This window comes from Peromyscus maniculatus, chromosome 4 (genome assembly GCF_049852395.1).
Source record: "Peromyscus maniculatus bairdii isolate BWxNUB_F1_BW_parent chromosome 4, HU_Pman_BW_mat_3.1, whole genome shotgun sequence".
NCBI classification, from domain to species: domain Eukaryota; kingdom Metazoa; phylum Chordata; class Mammalia; order Rodentia; family Cricetidae; genus Peromyscus; species Peromyscus maniculatus.
The window spans coordinates 43,816,289-43,837,745 of NC_134855.1; the positions used below are offsets into that span (position 1 = coordinate 43,816,289).

Genomic DNA, 21,457 nt, shown 5'->3' on the forward strand with positions numbered 1-21,457 from the left:
CTTTCAAGGCCCTGGCCATACAACCATTGTAACTTCCGTTCAACCAATAGATCTACACCTCTGACTATCTCTCATTCTCAACACAGTGGAAAAACACAATTTCTACCTATAGGAAGAATTTCCTTTGGGGCGGGGCGGGGGGGGGGCATCTTTTACAACTAACAATGGGCAGGGCTAAATTCTGCAGCTGCTACCCGGTAACTGTTCAAACTCATCTGCCAATTAGGTTGGTTGTGTTCTTATCATTTGGACTAAGGAAAGTCCACCCAAGACATCACAGATATGAGCTGGAAGGGACAAAGTGCTATGGTTTGGGAAAGTGTCACCCAAAGAGCCATGTGTTAAAGGCTTGCCTGCCCTCACCCCCACTCAGAGGAGGGAGCACGTGAAGAAGTGAAGCCTAATGTGAGCGCAATTCCATCTGTTACCTGACCCCGGTAAGCTGCTAATTTGATATTTTCAGTTTCTAGGAGTTGATGCAGAAGTCTGAATTCTTCCTTTTCTCCAAAGAATACTCTCTAGTAAATGGCTGTGGGGGCCAGCTGGGGGAGGGTTCTGGATCTGTGAATTGACCTAGGGTTTGGAAAATAGTTGAGACTAAAGCTCTTAGTTCTTGACAATTAAATGTTGCTAATCGGTTTCATTCATTATAGTGACCACTGGGGATCTGCCAAGAACATCTCAGCTACCAGAAGTGACACAGAAGGCAAGGCTTGCTGACGATTTGAGACCCCTACCTTCCATCATGGAAGATCTGTCTACTTTGTCTTTGGTGGCTAATGCTGGCTGCCTCTTTGCTTCAGTTGCTACAGGATGGATCCCATTAACTCCACTGACACAAGGATGCTCACCTCAAAAGGCCTAAAGAGAGCAACCACAGGCTGCTTTTTCAAAGGTGCAAAGGTCCCACTCATAGGTGGAGTTCACAACACCTAGGGGAAAGAATGCGGACTGACCCTATGGAATGTAGCTGGAGGGTGAGTGTCCAAGGCACACTTGGTGAGTCTCATCAGCCAGCCCACTTATGGAGGGGCACACAAACTCCGAAGTAGAAGGTCACCTCAGTCCACTCATTCTTCCTTTGAAGGCCCAAGAGTATTAAAGGATGGGGATAGAGAGGGCAAAACCGTAAGACTTCTTGCCCAGCTCCTTTCACCTCTCTACCGGCTTACCCTCCAATCCTCCCTGGATCACATGCTGGACTGCTCCCTGCCTACCAGCCTGTACAAGTGACAGGCAACTTTTCATAAAGAATCAGTCCCTCCCTCCCTCCCCGTTTCCTTCCTTTCTTTTGGTTTGAAGACCGCAAGGCCTCTATTGCAACTACTCAATGCTGGGGAGAAAAAAAAGACAATGCATAAATGAAGAAGCACATCTGTGTTCCTATTAAACTGGTTTTTTTTTTTTTTTTTTTTTTTTTTTTACAAAAACAGGCTGTGTACCAAAATTGGCCCAGGGGCTGTATTTTGCCAACTCTTACTCTAAAAATCCTACAAGACTTGAATTTCAACATAATGCCTCCCTATTACTCCCTCTCTAGTTCTATCAACTTAGCTGTAACACAATCAAATCCAAACTTCAAATTGTTCGTCGCATTCTTAAGATCAGGTGGCAAATGTGCCTAGTATGAAACGTAAAATAGCTTTGACTGCTCCAATTATCTCCAGTACCTCTGCATGACCCTCTCCTGGTGGTTAAGCAATCAAACACTTCCTTCGTTATAAGTTTACATTGGACATAAACCAGTCTCAGCCTAAAACGTTCCTTCAACAGCTGACCTCAGATAGGGTAATTTTCCTTAAGGCCACGCACAAGCAGTCAGTTGTCACAGAGTGAGGCTGAGCATCCCTGTGCCGAATGACAAGTTCCAAACAGGGAAGGGATGGGTCCATAATCCGATGGGATTTAAACTTAATTCCTTAAGCAATGGGTGAGGCCCTGGCGGATTTTAAGCAGTGTGATAACTAAAACTGAAAATTAAAATGACTGCCCTTGAAAGTTGTACAGGAGATAAATTATTTTTGGAGAAAGAGGAGGTCAGATAGGGGCGTAGAGGCAATTATGGGATTGTTAAAAATAATTAGAGCAAGAGATGAATAAAAGAGATATGGAAGTTTGGAAATGAGACCCAAGAGTCTGCTGAATCCAGCCATTCAGTTGACAGGGAGGCTGTGAGAGTTGAGGATGACGCTGCTTGGGGGAAGAAACTTGCTGATGAACTCTCTGTTCTCATAAGGAACACTGCACCAGACAACAACGAGAGAAAAACCTGCTATGTGCTGCTTTTGAAAATGATGACCGTCATGAAAAGACTAATGACGAAAATAAATCATGAAAAATATGTGTGAAGGTAATAATGATTTTCAGAATGCGGTCTCTTCATTTTCTTAATTCCACAAACCATTATTCAGGAAGATATGTTATACAAAATAATAGAGGGAATAAACAGGAAGGGTCACATCATCTAAAAAAAAAATCAAAGCAGAACCAGAGGACAAGACAGAGGGAGCCAATCAATCATCTGATGTTTAGATCATGTAAAACTAAGGAGATCTTGGAATACAAAGAAGTCAGACTCCAACTAATACATGGAAAACTTAGGCAGGTTGTTTTTCTTAAATTAACCAACAGAGTGTTAAAAGCAATCTCCAGGCTAGCCACGGGACACATGCTGGTAGCCTCAACTATTTGGAGGCTGAAGGGTAACTTACATCAGAAGCATTTGAGACCAACCTGGTCTATTATAGGCCAAACCTGATTCTATATCAGATAAAAGAAAAGCTACAAATCAAGACTAATGCCTAGCTGAGTGTAGTGGTACCCATTTGCAATCAGAACACTCCAGCCTGAGGCAAGAGAATGTTGAGAACGCCCTGGACTACATAGAGAACGCTAGGCCAAGCTGGGCTTCTACATGAGAGTGTGCTTCCAACACCAAACCGAACAACCTCAGTAGGCTTGTTGTAGCGAACAATATCTACATATTTGTAGATATTTGTAGCGAACAATATCTACATGTATCTACAGTATATTCATAACAAATAAATATGAAAATGCAAACAAAGAATGAGACTTCCATGCTGAGGAAGGAGTAGCAGAGGTGTATGTGTGAGTGAAAGAGATAAATATTTGTCTTCCATAATGAGAAATCAGCAGAGCAGACAACGCCAAACACGGATATGAGAAACAGAACCAGAAGCGCATTATTCCAGAGGAGAGCACTGGGAGAGGCAGTGACTGGAGAGTTCTAGTTACAGCTGTGACTTGTTTAGTAGTCCCACTTAGCTTTCTTCACACATAAGGTGGATGGAAGTACTGACTTATAATCAGACTTAAGTGGCTCTGTGTTCTGAGATGTCAAGAACCTACTAGGTGGAAGTAAGTGAACTAATCTCTCGTTTTTATTTTCCTTTTCTCTAAAAAAAAAAAAAAAATGGGAGAAAACCAGGATATACTTTCACAAGCTGCTGTGAAAATTTAATGAGTTACATGCAAATTGCTTAAAATGTATTGGACAAATGAGCAGCAGTGAACAAGGATCAATCATTACTAAGTTGATAAATATGAATTATTACATGATAAAAACACAATAGCTATTAGTGACTGAAAACATGGTTTAAGCTGTGGGGTAAATATTAAAGTTGACCACCCTCTTCTGGGAGGAAATTCACTGTAAAGGTTGATACACACCTGAGTACCAAGTAGCTGGTTATTTCTTTAGGCTAAAGTTTAGTGTGTGGTTGGAAGAGAGGGGAGTGGAGAGAGTGCAAGTTCCAGAGAGAAAGAGAGAAAGAGAGAGAGAGAGAGAGAGAGAGAGAGAGAGAGAGAGAGAGAGAGAGAGAGAGAGAGAGAGAGACCCCAGCTATAGTTAGAGGTGAAAATGAAGGCGCTCAGATCGGAACTTTGAGTATTAGCCCGTCGGGCCCAAAGGTAGGGAGGTGCCTATTACAGGCAGAAAGAATGGCACTTGGCAATGACCTGCAGGCAAGAAGAACCTGGCAGTGAAAGAGGCTGCCAGAGCTCAGGCAGGAGGGGTGTGGGGCGGCAGCAGCTGAGTCATGCCCAGGCTTTAGGCCACATTAAAGGGTTTGTCTTACCCTAAGGGCGTGGAAGGGCTTTGAGAAGGGGTCACTGTGGCCAAGTATTTTGAAAACTCTCATTCTGGATGCAGTGTGAAGAACAAACCAGAAAGACATCAGAAGTAGTTGAGAAAGCCTAACCATCACAAAAGTCCAGCCGAGAGATGGTAGTCTTAATGGGCCTAGAGAAAAATGCACAGATTTGGAAGATGCTTATTTAAGAGATAAAATTAAGAGAGTTTGGCCATAGTAAGAAATTTGAAAGGAAACAGCTCATCTCAAGCACTCTTTCTCTATTTTCTGTCTGCACCCCCACGTTTGGTTTAGTCTATCCACAAGTAAAACCTGCCCTCTTGGCCTCACTTTCTCACGGGGACTAACATCCTCAATTGGGGAGTACAAACAAGGCTGCAGGGTCTTTCAACCACAAACCACATTTCTCACTTCTGAAAAATGAATCTTGCTCGAACACAAAAATCCTCAAAATAACAGAATTCAAAGGAATGAGATGAGCATAATAGCAGTCTACATTCAACAGGCAAGTTCAAGGAACCGCTTCTCTCATGTCATCGGTCATTTCCTAATGCTTTCCCCACCCTGAGACATCTTTTTTTTTTAAAGTGGTGTTGGGGATCCAATCCAAGTCCTCCAGCATGAGGAGAAAGTGCTCTACCACTAGGTTACCCTCCCAGCCGCCTCAATTCACTCCTTCATACTCTTGGCTTGCAGAAAATGGTTCTGCACTTTGCAAACCATCCAATGGTGCTTGTGCCTGTCCATACAGACAGGTGCACAAGCAGACCTTCCAAAAAGCTCCAATCAGGTGAGACCTGAGAGCTCCAGAAAGCTTTGGATGAGCTCTACTCAGTGAAGGAAGTAGTTCCAGTTCATGGTTTTTGTTTGTTTTGGACCATCGCCTGAGGGGTTCTGCTGAGGATGCATTTGAAGATGGCAAGAAGACACATTAAGAATTCAGATAGGAAGTAAGTGTCTATCCTAGACAAGAGCTGTTAACTCTCTGCTAAAGGGGAGAAGAAGGGGAGGCGTTTTAGTGGTGAGGAAACAGTAAAATGTTGAGCAGACCGAATGAGCTGATGATTGCTTTGTTAGTCTGACACCACCATTACAGAGTACTCCGCTCAAGCTAATTCATAAACAAAATTAACTTCCCACATTCTGGAGGCTAGGAAGTTCAAGGTTGAGTGTTGGCAGATCAAAGCACAGAGATAGCCCATTCCAACACACGTGTCCTATGTAGACCCACTTAGTTGAATTACATAAAGCTCACAACTCTCCAACTTTCCTAGCCCCAGTGAAGTCAGAGCCCTCATGACCCAATCACCTTCCTGTAGCTGAAGTTTTCCTGGTCCTGCCTGGCCCACGGTCAAGACAAATCTCTCTCACCTGCCAGTCCCCCAGCCAAGTAAACACAGAGAATTACTTATAAACTCTATGGCTGTGGCAGGCTTCTTGCTATCTAGTTCTTATATATTAAATTAACCCATTTCTATTGATCTATAAGTTGCCACGTGGCTTGTGGCTTACTGGTACCTTACATCTTGTTTCTCATGGCAGCGGCTGGCAGCATCTCCTGACTCAGCCTTCCATCTCCCAGAATTCTCCCCTCTCCTTATCTTGCCTACACTATACTTCCTGCCTGGCTACTGGCCAATCAGCATTTTATTTATAATCAATCAGAGCAACACATCCACAGCATCCCCAACACCTTCCAAAGTTGGGTTTTGTTTTGAGATGGTCTGAACTATCGAGCCTTGGCTAACCTGTAGCTTGCTATATAAGACAGCCTGACTTTAAACTCACAGAGATCTGCCTGTCTCTGCTCCAAGGGTACTAGGATTAAATGTGTACAGCATCATAGCTGGCAGCTCTTGTATACCGACACCAACACACATGGAATTAGATTTCTATATATGTATTTTGGAGGGACACAAATACTCAGACGATAATTATTGTGGAGGCTGATAAGGTTAAAAATAACCTCTGTATTTGCAGCCTGATTCTCAGACAGGACTATAGATTCAGAGTCTATTCCTCCCAATTTCTTGAGCCAGATGTGTTTCAAAATTCAGAATGTTTTGGAATGTTAGGATAGTGACATGGGTAATATACCTAATGTAATGCTGTTCCTCATGGGGCCTAGGCAGTATTATCTAATAAAAAAGTCAGTACTATTTCTGTAGCAAGACACAGTCTGCCAGTGGTATAAAAGGTGATTTCCTGACAGTTCACTTGCTCAAATTTTGTTAACAAATGATTCACACAATTTTTTTGTGGGTAAGACATGATAAGATTTCTAACGTCTATAGATGAACTACAGAGAGTGAAACTTTTTTTTTTTTTTTTTTTTTTTTTTTGCCTTGAGATGTGATGAAGGTCCTGGTTTACACATGGGTAATCTCCAGTTATTAAGACGGTAAGTTAAATACACCCAACAGGCAATCATACAGATGAGCAAATTAGTTTACATAGTTTGAAATTCAAACACATATAGGGAAAAGATTACAGAATTATAAGTCCAATTCAGAGAATGACTCAAAGCTTTTGTCTAGTGGTCAGTAGCCACTAATGGCCCAGAATTCTGAGTCTTACTTGCCTATGTTTTACCATAAATAATGGTCTCCAGCCATGGCTGGAACTGATTAAATTCAATGCTGCCATTGACAGTACGTTAATTATGTTAAAATTACCCGTTATATAGTACTAATTATCCTGTATCAACCAGATGCATAACTGGATAGGTAACAGAAAATACTCCTTTCTTCTTGATCAGATTTTAGACTAATAATTGATCTGCTTATTCCAAATGTATGACTATACTTGATGGACCAGAGAACTGAATGTATCTGAATGATTTTGGTATTGGCCATTCCCAAAATATAAAATACAACAATATTTTCTTCAGGAGAAAAGTTCCTTCCACCAAGAATGTGAAGGTGGGTTAAAGTTAAAAGTGTCTTTGACAGCATTAATTTATCCCCAATCAGACTCCCCAAGATTGGGGATCTAATCTATTTTTATTTTTTTAAATATGAGGTCTCAGCTATGTAGCTCTGGCTGGTCAGGAACTCACTGTGTAGACTGGATTGGCCTCAAACATCCTCTGCCTCCTGAGTGCTAGATTCAAAGGTGTATATAACACCCCCAGTCTTAATCTACTTTATTGATTTATTTCAATTTGTTTATTTTTATGTGTATAAATGTTTTGCCTGAGTGTATGTGTGTACCACATGTGTACAGTCCCCTCAGAGGCCAGGAGAGGGTGTGATATCCCTTGTAATTGGTGTAAGTTTGTTGTAAGCAGCCACATGGGTGCTAGGAATGGAAGGTTTTATTGAAGAGCAGACCATGCTCTTCTCTGTTGAGTCATACCTTCAGCCCTTTAGTCTAATTTCTGAATCTAGTCTTTTATGGAGGAGAGGAAGTGATTTCTTATAATTCATCTCTGATACCTGTTTCAGAATAAAGATTAAAATATTAACAGGATGTGTGTATATGTGTGTGTGTATATGTGTATATATATATATATATATTTAGCACTGCTGGTGGGTGAAGGACAGAATTATTTTTCTCAGACTTTCACTTGATAACTGTTACCATCAAAATGCCCTCAGGAAACCTTTCTAGTTTTCTTCCCTGCCTCTAAATATACCACAGCCTGAGACCTCTTTTAAAATATAATAATATACAATGAGATTTTCTGTAGCCCCTGATATTTGAGAGATTATCTAGTGTCAATATCCTAGAGCCTCAAACTCTCCATCAAATAACTAGGAGTGCAATATGATTTTATGAAATGTGTATGTATATGTGTGTGAGAGAGAGAGAGAAGGGGGGGAAATAAGCTTATTATTAGAACAGTGAGCATTAACAGCATATGTATTCAAAGGAGAACACCATTTTACCATTACAGGTACCAGTCATTAGCTGACATGAAATCAATCTAGTATACTGAGGCAAATTTTTAAAAAAAGGGACCTGTTTTCCAAGGCTAGATATTGTTTTGTGAAACTCATTTCATGTATGTACATACACCCTTGCCAATGTATTGAGTTGAAACAGAATATTTCAAATTAGAGGACTGTGGGTTTTTAAAAAATGTTTTTGCAGCACTGGTATTAAGGAACTGTGCTTGAAACCAAACGTCTAGATCATGGCAAAGGGATGGAAGACATTGGGTCTATGCCTTACAAAATATGGTGTAAGCCAATATAATAAAAGATCAGAACTGGCTAATGTCGTCCAAACTGGCTCAAAAAAAAAAAAATAACTGTGTCTCTGAAATACCAAAAAGGGATTAAAAATCCCAGTCCATATGGCACCATCAATACACATGTGAAATTCTCAGCCAGGGGAAAGCAGGATGGCCTCCCGGAGTCGCTACAGAGCAAGGTGGAGATCAGAGGAAATCAGAGCTGGACAGAGAACAACTGACTATCTTATAATTACAAAGAAAAGATCAGCGAGCTGTGATAAGTGAGTATATGAGTGGTGAGACAGAATGATAGGGGAGGCCCCCAGTCCAGCCACCAGAACAGTGATCTCTCATGCACCTACAGCGTGAAATACAGTTAGAACACAACCGGGAAGCCTTGACCAGACAGCCAGGTCAGAAAGGAAGTCCAAGAATGCTATCATACAAGATATCCTAATGTCCTTAAAGCCTTCATTAGCTTAGTGCAGGAAAACATTTCGCCCCAATCCTTTACAGATCGAAACTAAGGAGAGCATGCTACATCCCCATTCCCCCCCACCCCCTCCCCACCCCTAAGGTTAGAATCAAGCTAGTCTGATAATACCTGCCCAATAGCCAGTGAAAACTAATATTCAAAATGCAGGGGGCAATACCTATTCAGCATTCAAACAGTACTTAGCACATCCATTTCTCACTATGGAGACAAGACTAAGAAGGTAGGTGAGGCTCTTAAAAAGCCATGGTTGAATTAACAATTATGTACTGTTATGAAGGTTTTTTTTTTTTAGATTTTAATTGCACCTCATAAAAAACCCATATGAACAGCCTAAAGCGTTTTAAGTTAAATGTACAATCTAAATATATGTTTTAAAAATTAGTAAAGGCAGAACTAAACATTCCTAGGGAGTGGAATTTCTATTTATTATTAAAAATTTTCTATGAAAAAAATGTTGGTTAAAACAACGTATTTTAAAAAATGCTTGGTATTAATACACTGCCCAGAATGTTTCAACTAACAAGTATGTTAGGTTCAGTTAATGGTAAAGGTTAAAAAGAAATAATTATAGGGTTCAGCCTTAAACTTATATGCCTAAGCAACAAACTCAAAGTTAGTTGATTAGACTACAGATTTTTCTCACAACCAGAAACTCTCAAATTCAAATGTAACTTTCTGGATTTTAACAAAAGGATTCGAATTCAGATGTTCATTGTGTAGTGTAACTTCAACAGCAAGTCATATTAGTAGCATGTTCTCAAAAAAAAAAAAAATCAGAAAAGGGGAGGGGGTTAACTTGATGCAGTCCCCAAAACAGAAGGAAGGAATTAAGTCTATGGTAAGAGTTGTTTCAACCTTAATGTTTAGGCTTCTGAAAATCCTAATTAGGTAGACAGGAATTTGGGCTTGGCACTCCCAGGTTCAGACGTGGCAGGATGCTGAAACCAAGTTTTTTTTTTTTTTTTTTTTTTTTTTTTTGAACTTTGAGTCATATGCCACAGGCACACTAGATCCGAGATACACTGGTCCTTAAGTCAACAGGTCCTCTAAGAGGAGGGCGTGCAGTTGGTGAACCGCAGCTCTATTTCCTCCTGCCACGAGGACCTGGACTCTACCACCTTCAACCGGAAAGTGGGCGCAGCTCTGGCTCGGAGAGTGCACCCGGAAAAGCGCAGAGCGCGGATGCCGGCGTCCCGACCACCGAACGCCTTCCAAACCAGTCGGAAAGCTTCGAGATGGCTCGGAGCTGCCGCGGTTTCCAGTCTAGGACTGTCTGGGGTTGGCGGGGAAAGTTGCCCGGCACAGCCACAGCCCTCCCCGTCGCGGGTTTGGCCCCACTAGGTACCCGGGAGCGGGCAGGCAACCTGCTTAGCCCAAGTTGGCGAGCCTCGCGCAGCGCCTCGGCGGGAGACCCGCCTTCCCGAGGACCAGCCAGGGATCAGCGGGACTTTCGGCCCGGGGTGAGGGGAGATCACTCGGGCTAGACCCTTGCCCCGGGGGCTGCCGAGGGACATCGGCGACAGGCGTGACCCGTGTCCCCGCCGGCTTCTCCCGAGGGGGGCAACTGAAACCCGCTCTCGAGACCGCGTCCAACCGGCCGCGGGCAGCTTCGGGGCCGTCCCGCACCCTGTCCCTCTCCCGGATCGCGGGGGTCCCCCACCCACCCACTCCCCGCCGGCTGCGAACCGGCTTACCTGGCAGGTGGGCAGGGCAGGCGGCGGGAAGCGGTGGCCGGTCGGGGGCGCTGCCCGCGGGGCCCGGGGCCAAGGGCAGGTGGCGGCGCCGGCGACTCGGGTGGCTGCGGGCTCCCGTGAGCCGTTCGCTTCAACTCCTCCTCCGCCGCCGCTTCCTGCCTCGCCGCCGCCGGGCCGCCCGCGTTGCCAGGCGAGGCCGCGGCGAGCCTCCTCTTCCTCGGCGAGTCTCCCAGGTGAGCTCCCGCCGGCGACGTCGGCAGGGGCGAGGCCGGCTCCCGCGCCTGCGCGCCAGCCCCGCGCCCCGCCCAGGTCCTACCTGAGCGCTCCAGGTGAGCCGCGAGCCGGGTCCCGGCGCGCGCCCCGCAACTCCTCGGCCGCCCGCGCGCCTCCGGCCAGCCCCGCAGCAGCGTCCGGGGCTGCGCGGTCCCGCGCGGCAGCCACCTGGTACCCGGAGCCCTCCCTCCGGCGGGGACCTGGCGAAATCTGAGCCTCACTTCCCCCCCTCCTCTCCCCTCCACGCGACTCCCCTTCCTCTTGGCGTGGTCCAAACCCGGGGATGCCGCGGGGACCACTGTTAGGACCGTGGGTCTCCCCCAAGGGGACCCAGCAGCTTGTCACCAGTTAGGTCGGTGAGCTTCCTTCCCTCGGAGCCTTGATTTCATCACTCCACTCACTTGAGCGCAGCTAGTGGTTTCCGTTTCTGGCCGCGGGGCGCTAGGGTAGGGAAGCCTCGCGTCCCAAGGAAGCGCCTCCCTCTTCCAAAGTAGAGCTTCTAGTATTTGGTCAAGTTTAGCTGATGTGAGGGCCACCGCCTCCCCCTTCCAAGGTCGCTATCTATTGCAAAGCAAACCCATATCCACGGGAGAGGGACAGCAGCGTCCTCGGGAGAATCCCCACTGTCAGGGTTGTGGGACGGGGTTGTGGTTTCCTGGAGAGGGATTGTTTTCATTGAAGAGTGGTTTAAAAGGCCAACATCTGTCCTGCAAGGTGAGAACCTAACCTCTTAAACGCGTTAGGTTTTGCCAGTGTGTCTAAGACACTTAAACAGTGTTTCCCCCTTTCCTTTTCACTGTGCCTTCCTTTCTTGAGACGCTGACACCCCAAAGCAGGACTTCAAATTGCTTTTACACATTTCTATGAACTTGTTATTTGACCGTTCTCAAACGTATGTGGGGAAGTGGAAAAACAGCTAAAGACTTTGGGCAATGTGTTTGATCACGCTGGGGTAGGCTTTCCTATAAGGCACCACGAAGGCCTTTGCCCTACATTTTGACACGCACACACTGCTTATTTACTAGCTTATGAGTTCTATGTGACCTGCAGCTAAGGTTTAAAATCATTAGTACACTATCAGCAGGTGTGAGTTTTATTTCATTGTGTGCAACATTGGTTTTAGCATAGCATCATTTTATAGTCCAACACCTACAATTAGGTTTAAAACTCAGATAATTCTTTGTTTTGCACATTTCTGATGGTTTTGCAGGCATCCGGGAACTTTGGTGTGACATTTTAGCATTAACATTTTTAAGTTCTTTCTTCATTTTTCCTCCAAAAATAAAGATTTAGAGACACTTGTATATTGTGTGTATTGCCATAATAACTTCCTATTGTGTGTCTATAGGCCCAGAACTAAAAACATTGATTTCCTGAATCCATTTTATTTTGTTGGCTCTGCAATTTATTTTATTTTTGCTGTTTACGTTTAAGTGGAGAGAGATTAATGCTCATCTTTGGGCGAATTTGGAAGAAATCCTAGTGCATAACCACAACATTCCTACCTCCTTGCTGTGCACTGCCCACCCTGAATGAGGCAGGAGCCACAGATGATCAGAAGCTTTACTCCTCACCAGGAGGCTAAGTGTGACAATTTCCACTAACAAGAGCAGGGCCAAAGCACGTGGTAAAGGACGGCATCCTAGAATCACAGGTGGAGATACAGTGATGTAAAGGCTAGTCACACCAGGAAGCAACTGGGAAGAGCAGCTAAGGCAGGCTGACCGAAAGACAACGAGAGATAATAGGTCCAAAGTTGCAAGATGAGTGGATGGAAAAGATGTGAAAGATGCTCCTGAGTTACTGGAAAAATTCACTTCCAGTTTCACAATGACAGAGATGGTACCCAAGTCATCAGTATTTCCGAATGTAGCATTTGTTCCCCTTCACACAGTATCTGAACTGTTATTTCATATCACTCTGAAAGCAAAGTCTTAAAATTAATCTAAAAAATTTTGCTTCGCATTAAAATTAGAACGCCGAAGGCTGAGAAAAACAATTATTGTACTGAAAACTTTAATATCCTCAGTCTAATGAGATATAAGAATCTTGAAAGTATCATCCTATTCAAAATTACAAAATGTAGCATTTATTTCATAGAAGTAAAATTAACATTTCATCATAAAACAAAATCCAGGAGGCTTAGTACATATATGTGTCTCTGAAACAAGCCTACTTATTAGTGTGTATTTGGCATATGACACACTTAAGTTAGGAAACTGGGCAGATTTTACACAGGAAAGAAGTGCCACAGACATCTCTTCTCTCCTCAGCACATACATGTATGTTCAAACATGTAGACCCAGTCACAGACTGCTCCGTTATGTAGACTTGAGACACTCACTGATTAATCATTTCTGCTAACATTTAAACTACTACCAAGATCAAGACTTGATATATAGTAGCTTCTCAGGAAATATGTGCTAACCAAGTAAGTCCATCAAATGCCATGAAAAAAAATCAATATGTATGCATCTTTACCAAAATGTAGATGTAAAGGATGGCTGACTTAAGAACACATATAGGGAAATAATCTTGGGCAAGAAAAAGTAGTGGGTGGGTTGGTAATCTAAAGGACATGGTTTAAAGAGCAACCAATTTTCAGATACTTCTCCTTTATAAGACACTATGTAAAGCACCTTCCCCTCTCATGAGGCACATTCATTTCTACAAAGTAAAATGAGTATGCACAAAATTCTTTTACAGTCAAATTCATCTAAATGCCACACTGTGAGAATCGTCATGAATTTAAAAAACCCTACATATATATACCTAACAGGGAAGAAAAATTGAAATAACTTACATAAGTATAAAGTACTAAAAATTGATTGTAAAAATTGTATAGTTTAATAAATAAAATTGTGACCTTCAACCCAGCATTCTGTATTTTTAGCTTGTTAATTGTTTAATTGCTGATTCAACAAGACGAGTCACTGTAGTTTGAAGCATATGCCTTGGCTTAGACTTTAGAACAGTTTTACCTCATGGAATCCTCCTGAGCTCAAAGTCTAACTGAGAGATTTGGCTCAAAGACTAAACAGATTGAAGCAATTTCTACCAAAAGGAACAAAAGATCTGAAATGCTTTTAATTCAAAGAGGACAACAGTGGTGGCATGTCAGGGAGGTGACACAAATGGGTGACCATTTAAAAAATTTATTAAAAAACAGTCAGCATGATGAAATCATCAGAGTACATTACTCATGTTTGAATTGTTTTGGACTTCTTGTCTTTTTTTGGGGGGGGGAGTGGGGTTCTGAATATCATCAGAATGACCATCCTGGATTTAGAAAAGAGATAAACACTTTCGTGAAGCTGTTTATTGACTTAAATTGCAGTAGAACTATCTAGTTATGTTGTTTCCTTGATGATTGGCACATAGTAGGTGCTCAATAAATATTTGATGAAATATATTGAATAGAGAGCAGAGTATCAGGCTTTTAAGCATTAGCATAAAAGCAAGAAGCAATGCGATGCTGAGTCAGACTAATATTCGATCTAGCTAGCTCTGAATTCTGACAGTGGCACAAAAGGACATTTCATAGGAAAAAATATGACTGTTGACCTCTGCAATCTACTCCAGCTATCCCTCCCTGGCTAATACTCTTCCTAGACTGATCTTTTGTTTTCTGAACAGTGAGGTTTTTTGTTTGTTTGTTTGTTTTTTCATTGCAAAAGAATCTATACTCACTGCAGAAGATTTGTTCATAGCAAGATGCATGAATTTGTGGTGTGTGTGTGTGTGTGTGTGTGTGTGTGTGTGTGTGTGTGTGTGTGCAAAATGCGTGCTGGATATTGAGTATTGAGTTCAGGATCTCTTCACATGTCAGGCAACAAACACTCTACCACTTAGCTACACTCGTGGCTCTTCAAACATTTTCTGTTAAATATATTTTCAAATATATTTATTACTAAGGGCATTGTGAAAGTTGAACAATGAATACAGAAAAGAGCATGTCAATAAAAAGGCAAGATCATTTTGGGGGACTTGTTGCATAACCACAATTCTTTTTTTTTTAACATAACTTTCTCAGTCAATAGATTCATTTCAATATTATTTCAAGTGGTTGCCTGGTATCCCGATGTCTGGTTCCATCCATTCGTCAGTTATTGTTGGACAGTGAAGATCGCTTCCAAACTTTGCCATTTCAGACAGTTCTGGAACGACCACAGCCTTCATCTCTTGAAACATTTATAATAATTTTCTTTATTTCTCTTAAGATAGCTGGTGGATACCACAAAAGAAGTGTGTGGGTTGGATGGTATAGTAGGAAAGACACTGAGGACCTTGGGTTATAAATGAGAAGTGGAAGAGTAAAACACAAACCAATCAGCCATGCGGTTTATTCTCTGAAGGCCTGAGGGGACCTTTGGGACACTTTCCACACCAATGTCTAGTCAAGGAGGCTTCATTTCAGAAAGTGTGCAGAAAAAAAGAGCTAAACCAGAAGTGGTATCAAATTTCTTCAACACTGCACAGATTTGATATAATTGTCTCAACTTAGTAGTTAGGACCTTAGGCTTCATTGACTCCTCTGTATTTGGTTCATAAAAGGATGGTTTCTGTGGTGGCTTGAATGAGAATGGCCCCCAAAGGCTCATTGACTTTAAAATTTGGTCAGGGAGTAGCACTGCTGGGAAGGGTTAGTAGGTGTGGCCTTGTTGGAAGAAGTGTGTCACTGGAGGTGGACCTTGAGGTTTCAAAGAGTCCATTTCAAGCCCGAGTCTTCCTGCTGCCTGGCTATAGAACTCTCGGCTACTTCTCTAGCACCATGTCTGTCTGCAGGCTGCGATGCTTCCTGCCGTGATGATAATGGACTAAACCACTGAAATGGTAAGCCAGCCCCAATTAAATGCTTTCTTTTATAAGAGTTGCCATGGTTATGATGTCTCTTCACAGCAATCAAACAATGACTATGACAGTATCCAACAAGGCCTGTGTGTTTTTGATGGTTAGTTTTGGTTGCCAACTTGATGGAATTGATACTAACCATGGAAGCAAGTCCTTGGGAATGTCTGTGGGTTTTTTTTCTAGATTTGACTGAAGTAGAAAGACCCACTCTAGACGTGAGCAATGCCATTTTATGGGCTAGGGTCCTGAACTTTTGTGAATAAAAAGAAGAAATTGATCTGAGCAACAATACTTATCATTCCTCAGCTCTGTGCATCCTGTTTCTGCAGCTGTGCTGTCCCTGCCTGAGTGGACTGCACTCCCCTAAAACTGTAAGCCAAAATAAATCCACCACCCTCCCTCCTCTGCTTCTTTTCTTCCTTCCCTCCTCCCTTTTTTCCTTTTTTCCTTTCTTCCTTCCTTCCTCCCTTCCTTCCTTCCTTCCTTTCCTCCTTCCCTCCTCTTCCCTCCCTCCCTCCTTCCCTCCTCTTCCCTCCCTCCTTCTCTCTCTTCCTCCCTCCCTCCCTCCCTCCCTCCCTCCCTCTCTTCCTTCCTTCCTTCCTTCCTTCCTTCCTTCCTTCCTTCCTTCCTTCCTTCCTTCCTTCCTTCCTTCCAGTAGCTTTTGACAACACAGCAACATGACAAGTAACTAATGCCATTGCTTTCACTGCCCTATATGTGCCTTAGAAAATGTCATCAGTGGGCATGGTGGAGCTCCATCCTCCAAGGGTATGGCCACCACTGTCTTGAAATCAGAATAGAAATATGTAGATGTAACAGTCTTATTAAATAAGAAACACAGAGCCAAATGCAGAGTTAAAAGCCCAAGAGGTCAGAGCAGTAGCTAAGAGCTGAGACTAAAACCCTTTCTTACCCCTCACTGCCACTGCCGTCCTTCCCCTCCAAAAGAGGCCTACTTCCTGTGTGTCTGTCTTTTTATTGACTTTCTGTTCTGCCTTCTTATTGATAGTAAATCCAACCAGCATGTGCCACCACAACCAGCAATGTGTAGTTCAGGTCTGAGCTGGGCCTTCTTATTGGTTGTAAACCCAACCACATGACCTCCTTGTCACTGCCTGTCTATACAGACCTCCAGGTCTCTATGGTTGGTACTGAGATTAAAGGTATATGTCTCCATGCTGGCTGTATCCTTGAACAGAGATCTGCCTGTCATGTGACTGAGAGTAAGGGCGTGTGCTGCCATTTTCTGGCCTCTATGTCTATCTAGTGGCTGTTCTGTTCTCTGACCCCAGATAAGTTTATTAGGGTGCACAATATTTTGGGGAACACAATATCACCACAGAAATAGAACCTCTCAAGACCCAGCCTACTAATATTTCTCAGCTTCTCTCCCAGCAGCACATAACCCTGTATTGCCTTAAGAAGTGCTAGAATATATAGGAAATGGAATATTGACTAGACATTACTGGTTCAGCTTGTATGAGTGTTCCCCCCATGCTAAGTTGAATGTTGGCCATGAATCTGATCGAGAGTCAGTTATCCATTCTCCTGTAAGCAATTTCTCACTAATCCTTTTATAAGGAACCCCAGTAGCTCGCTGGTTTTCCAGCTGGGCTGGGCTCGTATGAAGTTGCTTCTTTAGTTTGTTGGTGTCCTATCTGGAATGAACAGACATATCTGTAGATATCCTCAAGGAAAATCATTAAACCCTGTAAAGTTCACATGGGGGGTCAGGATTTGGCAAGTGAATGACCATTTTCCCTTACTAGAGGTGACCCGGTGAGGCTCAGCTGGCTGGAGGGAAGCTGGGTTGCTCTCAGCCCCATTCTCCCTCTTACAAGACACTTTCTCCCCATAGAGAATAATCTCCTGTCCCAGCAGGCATTTATCCCCTTTCACAGACAGCCAGCAATCTTCAGATTGTATTTGTTGGAATACAAAGTAGCCTCCAACAAATACAATCTGAAGATGACTGGCTGTGAACTTTGTAGTCTTTGAATGTGTGGAAGATATTGGATACAAATTCTCCCTACTCCAGGAAGTAAGCACAGTCTTCATACTTCAACTTCCCTCTTCCTTCCGCCGAGAAGTATACGTCATTTTTGTGGCTGTTGACCTTTTAGAAGTTGCACAATTTGCTCCAACCAGTAAAATATGGTGGAAGTACTGTTCTGAATTGCAGAACTAGAACATAAGAGAAACATTTTACCTTTTTCTTTCTCTTCCTTAAAATGTACTGTTGTTGTTTTTCACTTTTTTGGGGGGCCCGCCACCCAGCTCTCTAATAAATCACACTTATCATTATTATTATTATTACCTATGAATGCCCGGCCTTAGCTTGGCTTGGCTTCTTGCCAGCTTTCCGTAACTTTAAATTATCCCGTTTAACTTTTGCCTCTGGACTTTTCCTTTTCTCTTACTTCTGTGAATCTTACTCTTTCTCCATGGCTGGCTGTGTAGCTAGGTGCCTGGCCCCTGGAGTCCTCCTCCTTTTCTGGCTCTTCTTCTTTCTTCACTCCTTCATCTCTTTCCTTCTTCTTCCCCCTCTCTCCCAGATTTCTCCTTCTATTTATCCTCTCTGCCTGTCAGCACTACCTATCCTTTCTCCTGCCTTGCTATTGGCCGTTCAGATCTTTATTAGCCCATCAGGTGTTTTAGACAGGCACAGTATCACAGCTTCACAGCGTTAAACAAATGCAACACAAAATAAAACACAACACAATAAACAAAAGTAACACACCTTAAAATAATATTCCCCAACAATGTACCCCTGAGTTGGCTGTGCCACAAAGCATGGGGTGAAAGAGGATCTATTTGTGTGGAGGGAGATAAAAGAGGTAGAGAAGGAGATGGAGAGAGGAGAAAGGGAGATGGGGGAGAAAGACCCCCCTCGATCCTAGAAGTTCCAGTTGAGCACAGTTCCCTGCCAAGTGCCAGCTGAGTGTAACATGATGGATAACCCTAGACAACGACTCACCGAAGAACCATGCGACCAGCTGACCAGTCAAGAGAAACATTAATTTGTTGCTGTTTTAAGCCAGTAAATTTTGGGGTTCATTTTAAGTCTTTAAGTTTGATATCTCAACAAACACAAAGAGAAGGCTTCTAAGAGGCAAAGGATTGGATTTATTGCAATGAGAGGAGGGTAGGCCCTAGAAGAATGCCCATAATGTCTCACAATTTCACAGCGCCATTGCTGAACTACCTAGGATACTGCTTGTATAGACCAAGATAATCAGTAAAATGAATATGATCTTTGAAATCAGACTGGCAAGAGGATGCCAACAGAAACAAAAAGCGAAGTTGGTTTCATTGACCCTACCATGGCAAGAAGTGAGCCCCTGATGCTACACATTGCCTAATGTTGATTAAGAACAGAAGGCATCTTGGATAGCATAATTATATAATGTGCCCAGAAAGACCTACCAAGTTCCCCAAATATATCTAATTGCAGACAAAATCATTTTTGTAAATCATTTTTCATTGAAAGAGAGGCCTCTCCATTCATACACACACACACACACACACACACACACACACACACACACACACACACACACACACACACACACACACACGTAGCTAGAGTTTTCCTGCCTTGCCCACAGTCAGGACAAATCTTTGTCACCCACCAGTCCCACAGCCGCTCAGACCCAACCAAGTAAACACAGAGACTTATTTTGCTTACAAACTGTATGGCCGTGGCAGGCTTCTTGCTAACTATTCTTATAGCTTAAATTAATCCATTTCCATAAATCTATGCCTTGCCACGTGGCTGGTGGCTTACCAGCGTCTTCACATGCTGCTGGTCATGCGGTGGCTGCAGTGTCTCTCCTCAGCCTTCTGCTTCCCAGAATTCTCCTCTCTCCTTGTCCCACCTACTTCCTGCCTGGCCACTGGCCAATCAGTATTTTATTTATTGACCAATCAGAGCAATTTGACATACAGACCATCCTACAGCACACACACACACACACACACACACACACACACACACACACACACACACATATTCTACAGCTGCTTTGATGTGCCAGTGCCAGTTTTAAGGAGTTGTGACAGAGACCACATAGTAGACCATATAGTCTACTAAGATATTTGCTATCTGTGCCTTGAGAAATCTTTGGTTTTGAAGAAGCACAAGAAACTATGAAAACATGCATCTTGTGTGACAACACAAAATAAAATAAACCAGGTCGATAATGGCCAAAGTCACACTGAGGCCAGCATCAGAACATGACAGCCTGGATGTCTGTGACGGCTAAAAGTCCCATGAAATGTAGTTGCTAAGATTTGATTACCACATGGTGTAGCAGGGATGGTTGTGAGGAAAAAAAATCATCCTTACGGATAGACATAGAGGACTTTAGAGAAGGATCAACCAGTGAACTGCTTGCTGTGCTGGACAGACACGAAGAGTTGAGGCAGATTCCCAATGTCCACATTAAAAAAAAAAAAAAAAGCAAAAAAAAAAAAAAAAGCCCAGTGCTTCTGTTTGTACTTGTGATCCCACTATCAGAGAGGAAGAGACAAGAAGACCTCTGGGGTCACTGAATCACTGAATGAGACTCTGTGTCAAAATAGAAGATGGAAACAACTGAGTAAGGCATCTGACATCAACCTTGGCCTCCACATGCCTCTGTATACACATATTCACACACAGCACACAGGCATACACAACAGGACATAAAAATAATGTTACCCCCTACGTTTCTTATAACTTATTCTGTCTTCAGAAACTCACATGCCCCCTGTTGACCTTCACCATGAGAAGTAAAAAATTAATGCAAAAGAAATGCATGTGGAATATCTAGCCTCCATGCTGCAGGCAAGCACTGGTGTTTTGTAAAGACTGGATGGTGGACTCCAAGCATGCGCATGAGCTTTTGCCAGCGAAGTTCTGAGACTGAAGGGGACAGCACACTCTTGGGCTTCCATCCTTTCTTGATGCAATTATTTCCTCTCTCGTTTCTTAAATGCCAAGGCTAAGAGAGACTGCCGGATGGGAAGACCACTGTCAAGTAAGAAATAATAGAGCAAGGCTCATGACGTCTGAGGTTGGTTGCTAAAACAAAAACAGAAACAAAAATACCATTAAGTGCCTTAGAGGCTAAAGAAGTGGCATATGATATTTCGTCATAACCTTGTATTTCAAGAAAATTTTACTTCTGACTTTGTACTAGGGCATGGGAAGAAGAATATTTGCTGCCAACTAACACCATGCCAGGGATTATCACTCCATTACCTTACATGGTCCTTGCAATTCTCATGTAATTGTTCCAGTGAGGAGGTGCAAGGCCATTCTCAGAGACATACAGCTAACAGTGGGGTAAAGTGAAATTATTGGGAATGTGCCATCACCTTTAGTTTATCCCTAGATTTCTGTCCCACTGTGCTTTCTGTTACCATGATAAAACACTGATCAAAAGCATCTTGGGGAAGAAGAGATTTATTTCACCTTAGTGGTTATAGTCCATTACTGAGGGAAGGCCAGGCAGGAGCTTGAAGAGGAATGCTGTTTACTGGCTTGCTTTTCTGGGTTTGCTCAGCCTTGCCTTCTTATACAAACCCGCACTACCTTTTAAGGGATGGCGCCGCCCACAGTGGGCTAGGTCCTCCTCCATTAATTTCCAATCAAATAATGCTTCACAACATGCCCACAAGCCTGTTTGATGGAGGCAAATCTTCATTTTTGGTTCCCTCTTCATAGGTGTGTCAAGCTGACTACCAAGAATAGTTATCACAACATTCACTGAAGTTTCTGATTCCCCCAATTTCTACTTTATTAATTCAGTAACAATATATTGGAAAGTAAAGCCATATAAGTTTATTTTTACATACACATTTTACA

At 43.0% G+C, this 21,457-nt stretch overlaps 1 protein-coding gene across 2 annotated transcripts in view; it reads right to left on the bottom strand.

Annotated features, from left to right (window-relative positions):
* The window catches only part of Galnt3 (polypeptide N-acetylgalactosaminyltransferase 3), a 35,070-nt gene extending 24,450 nt beyond the window's left edge, over nucleotides 1-10,620 (bottom strand). Inside the window, exon 1 of one of the 2 annotated variants that reach the window (XM_006977158.4) lies at nucleotides 10,483-10,620. The gene's annotated coding sequence lies outside the window, so the exon portion shown is untranslated. Of the gene's footprint in view, nucleotides 1-10,133; nucleotides 10,342-10,482 lie in introns of those variants that run through there. The other variant, XM_042275394.2, reaches the window with a different exon arrangement.
* Nucleotides 10,621-21,457: the final 10,837 nt, after the last annotated feature.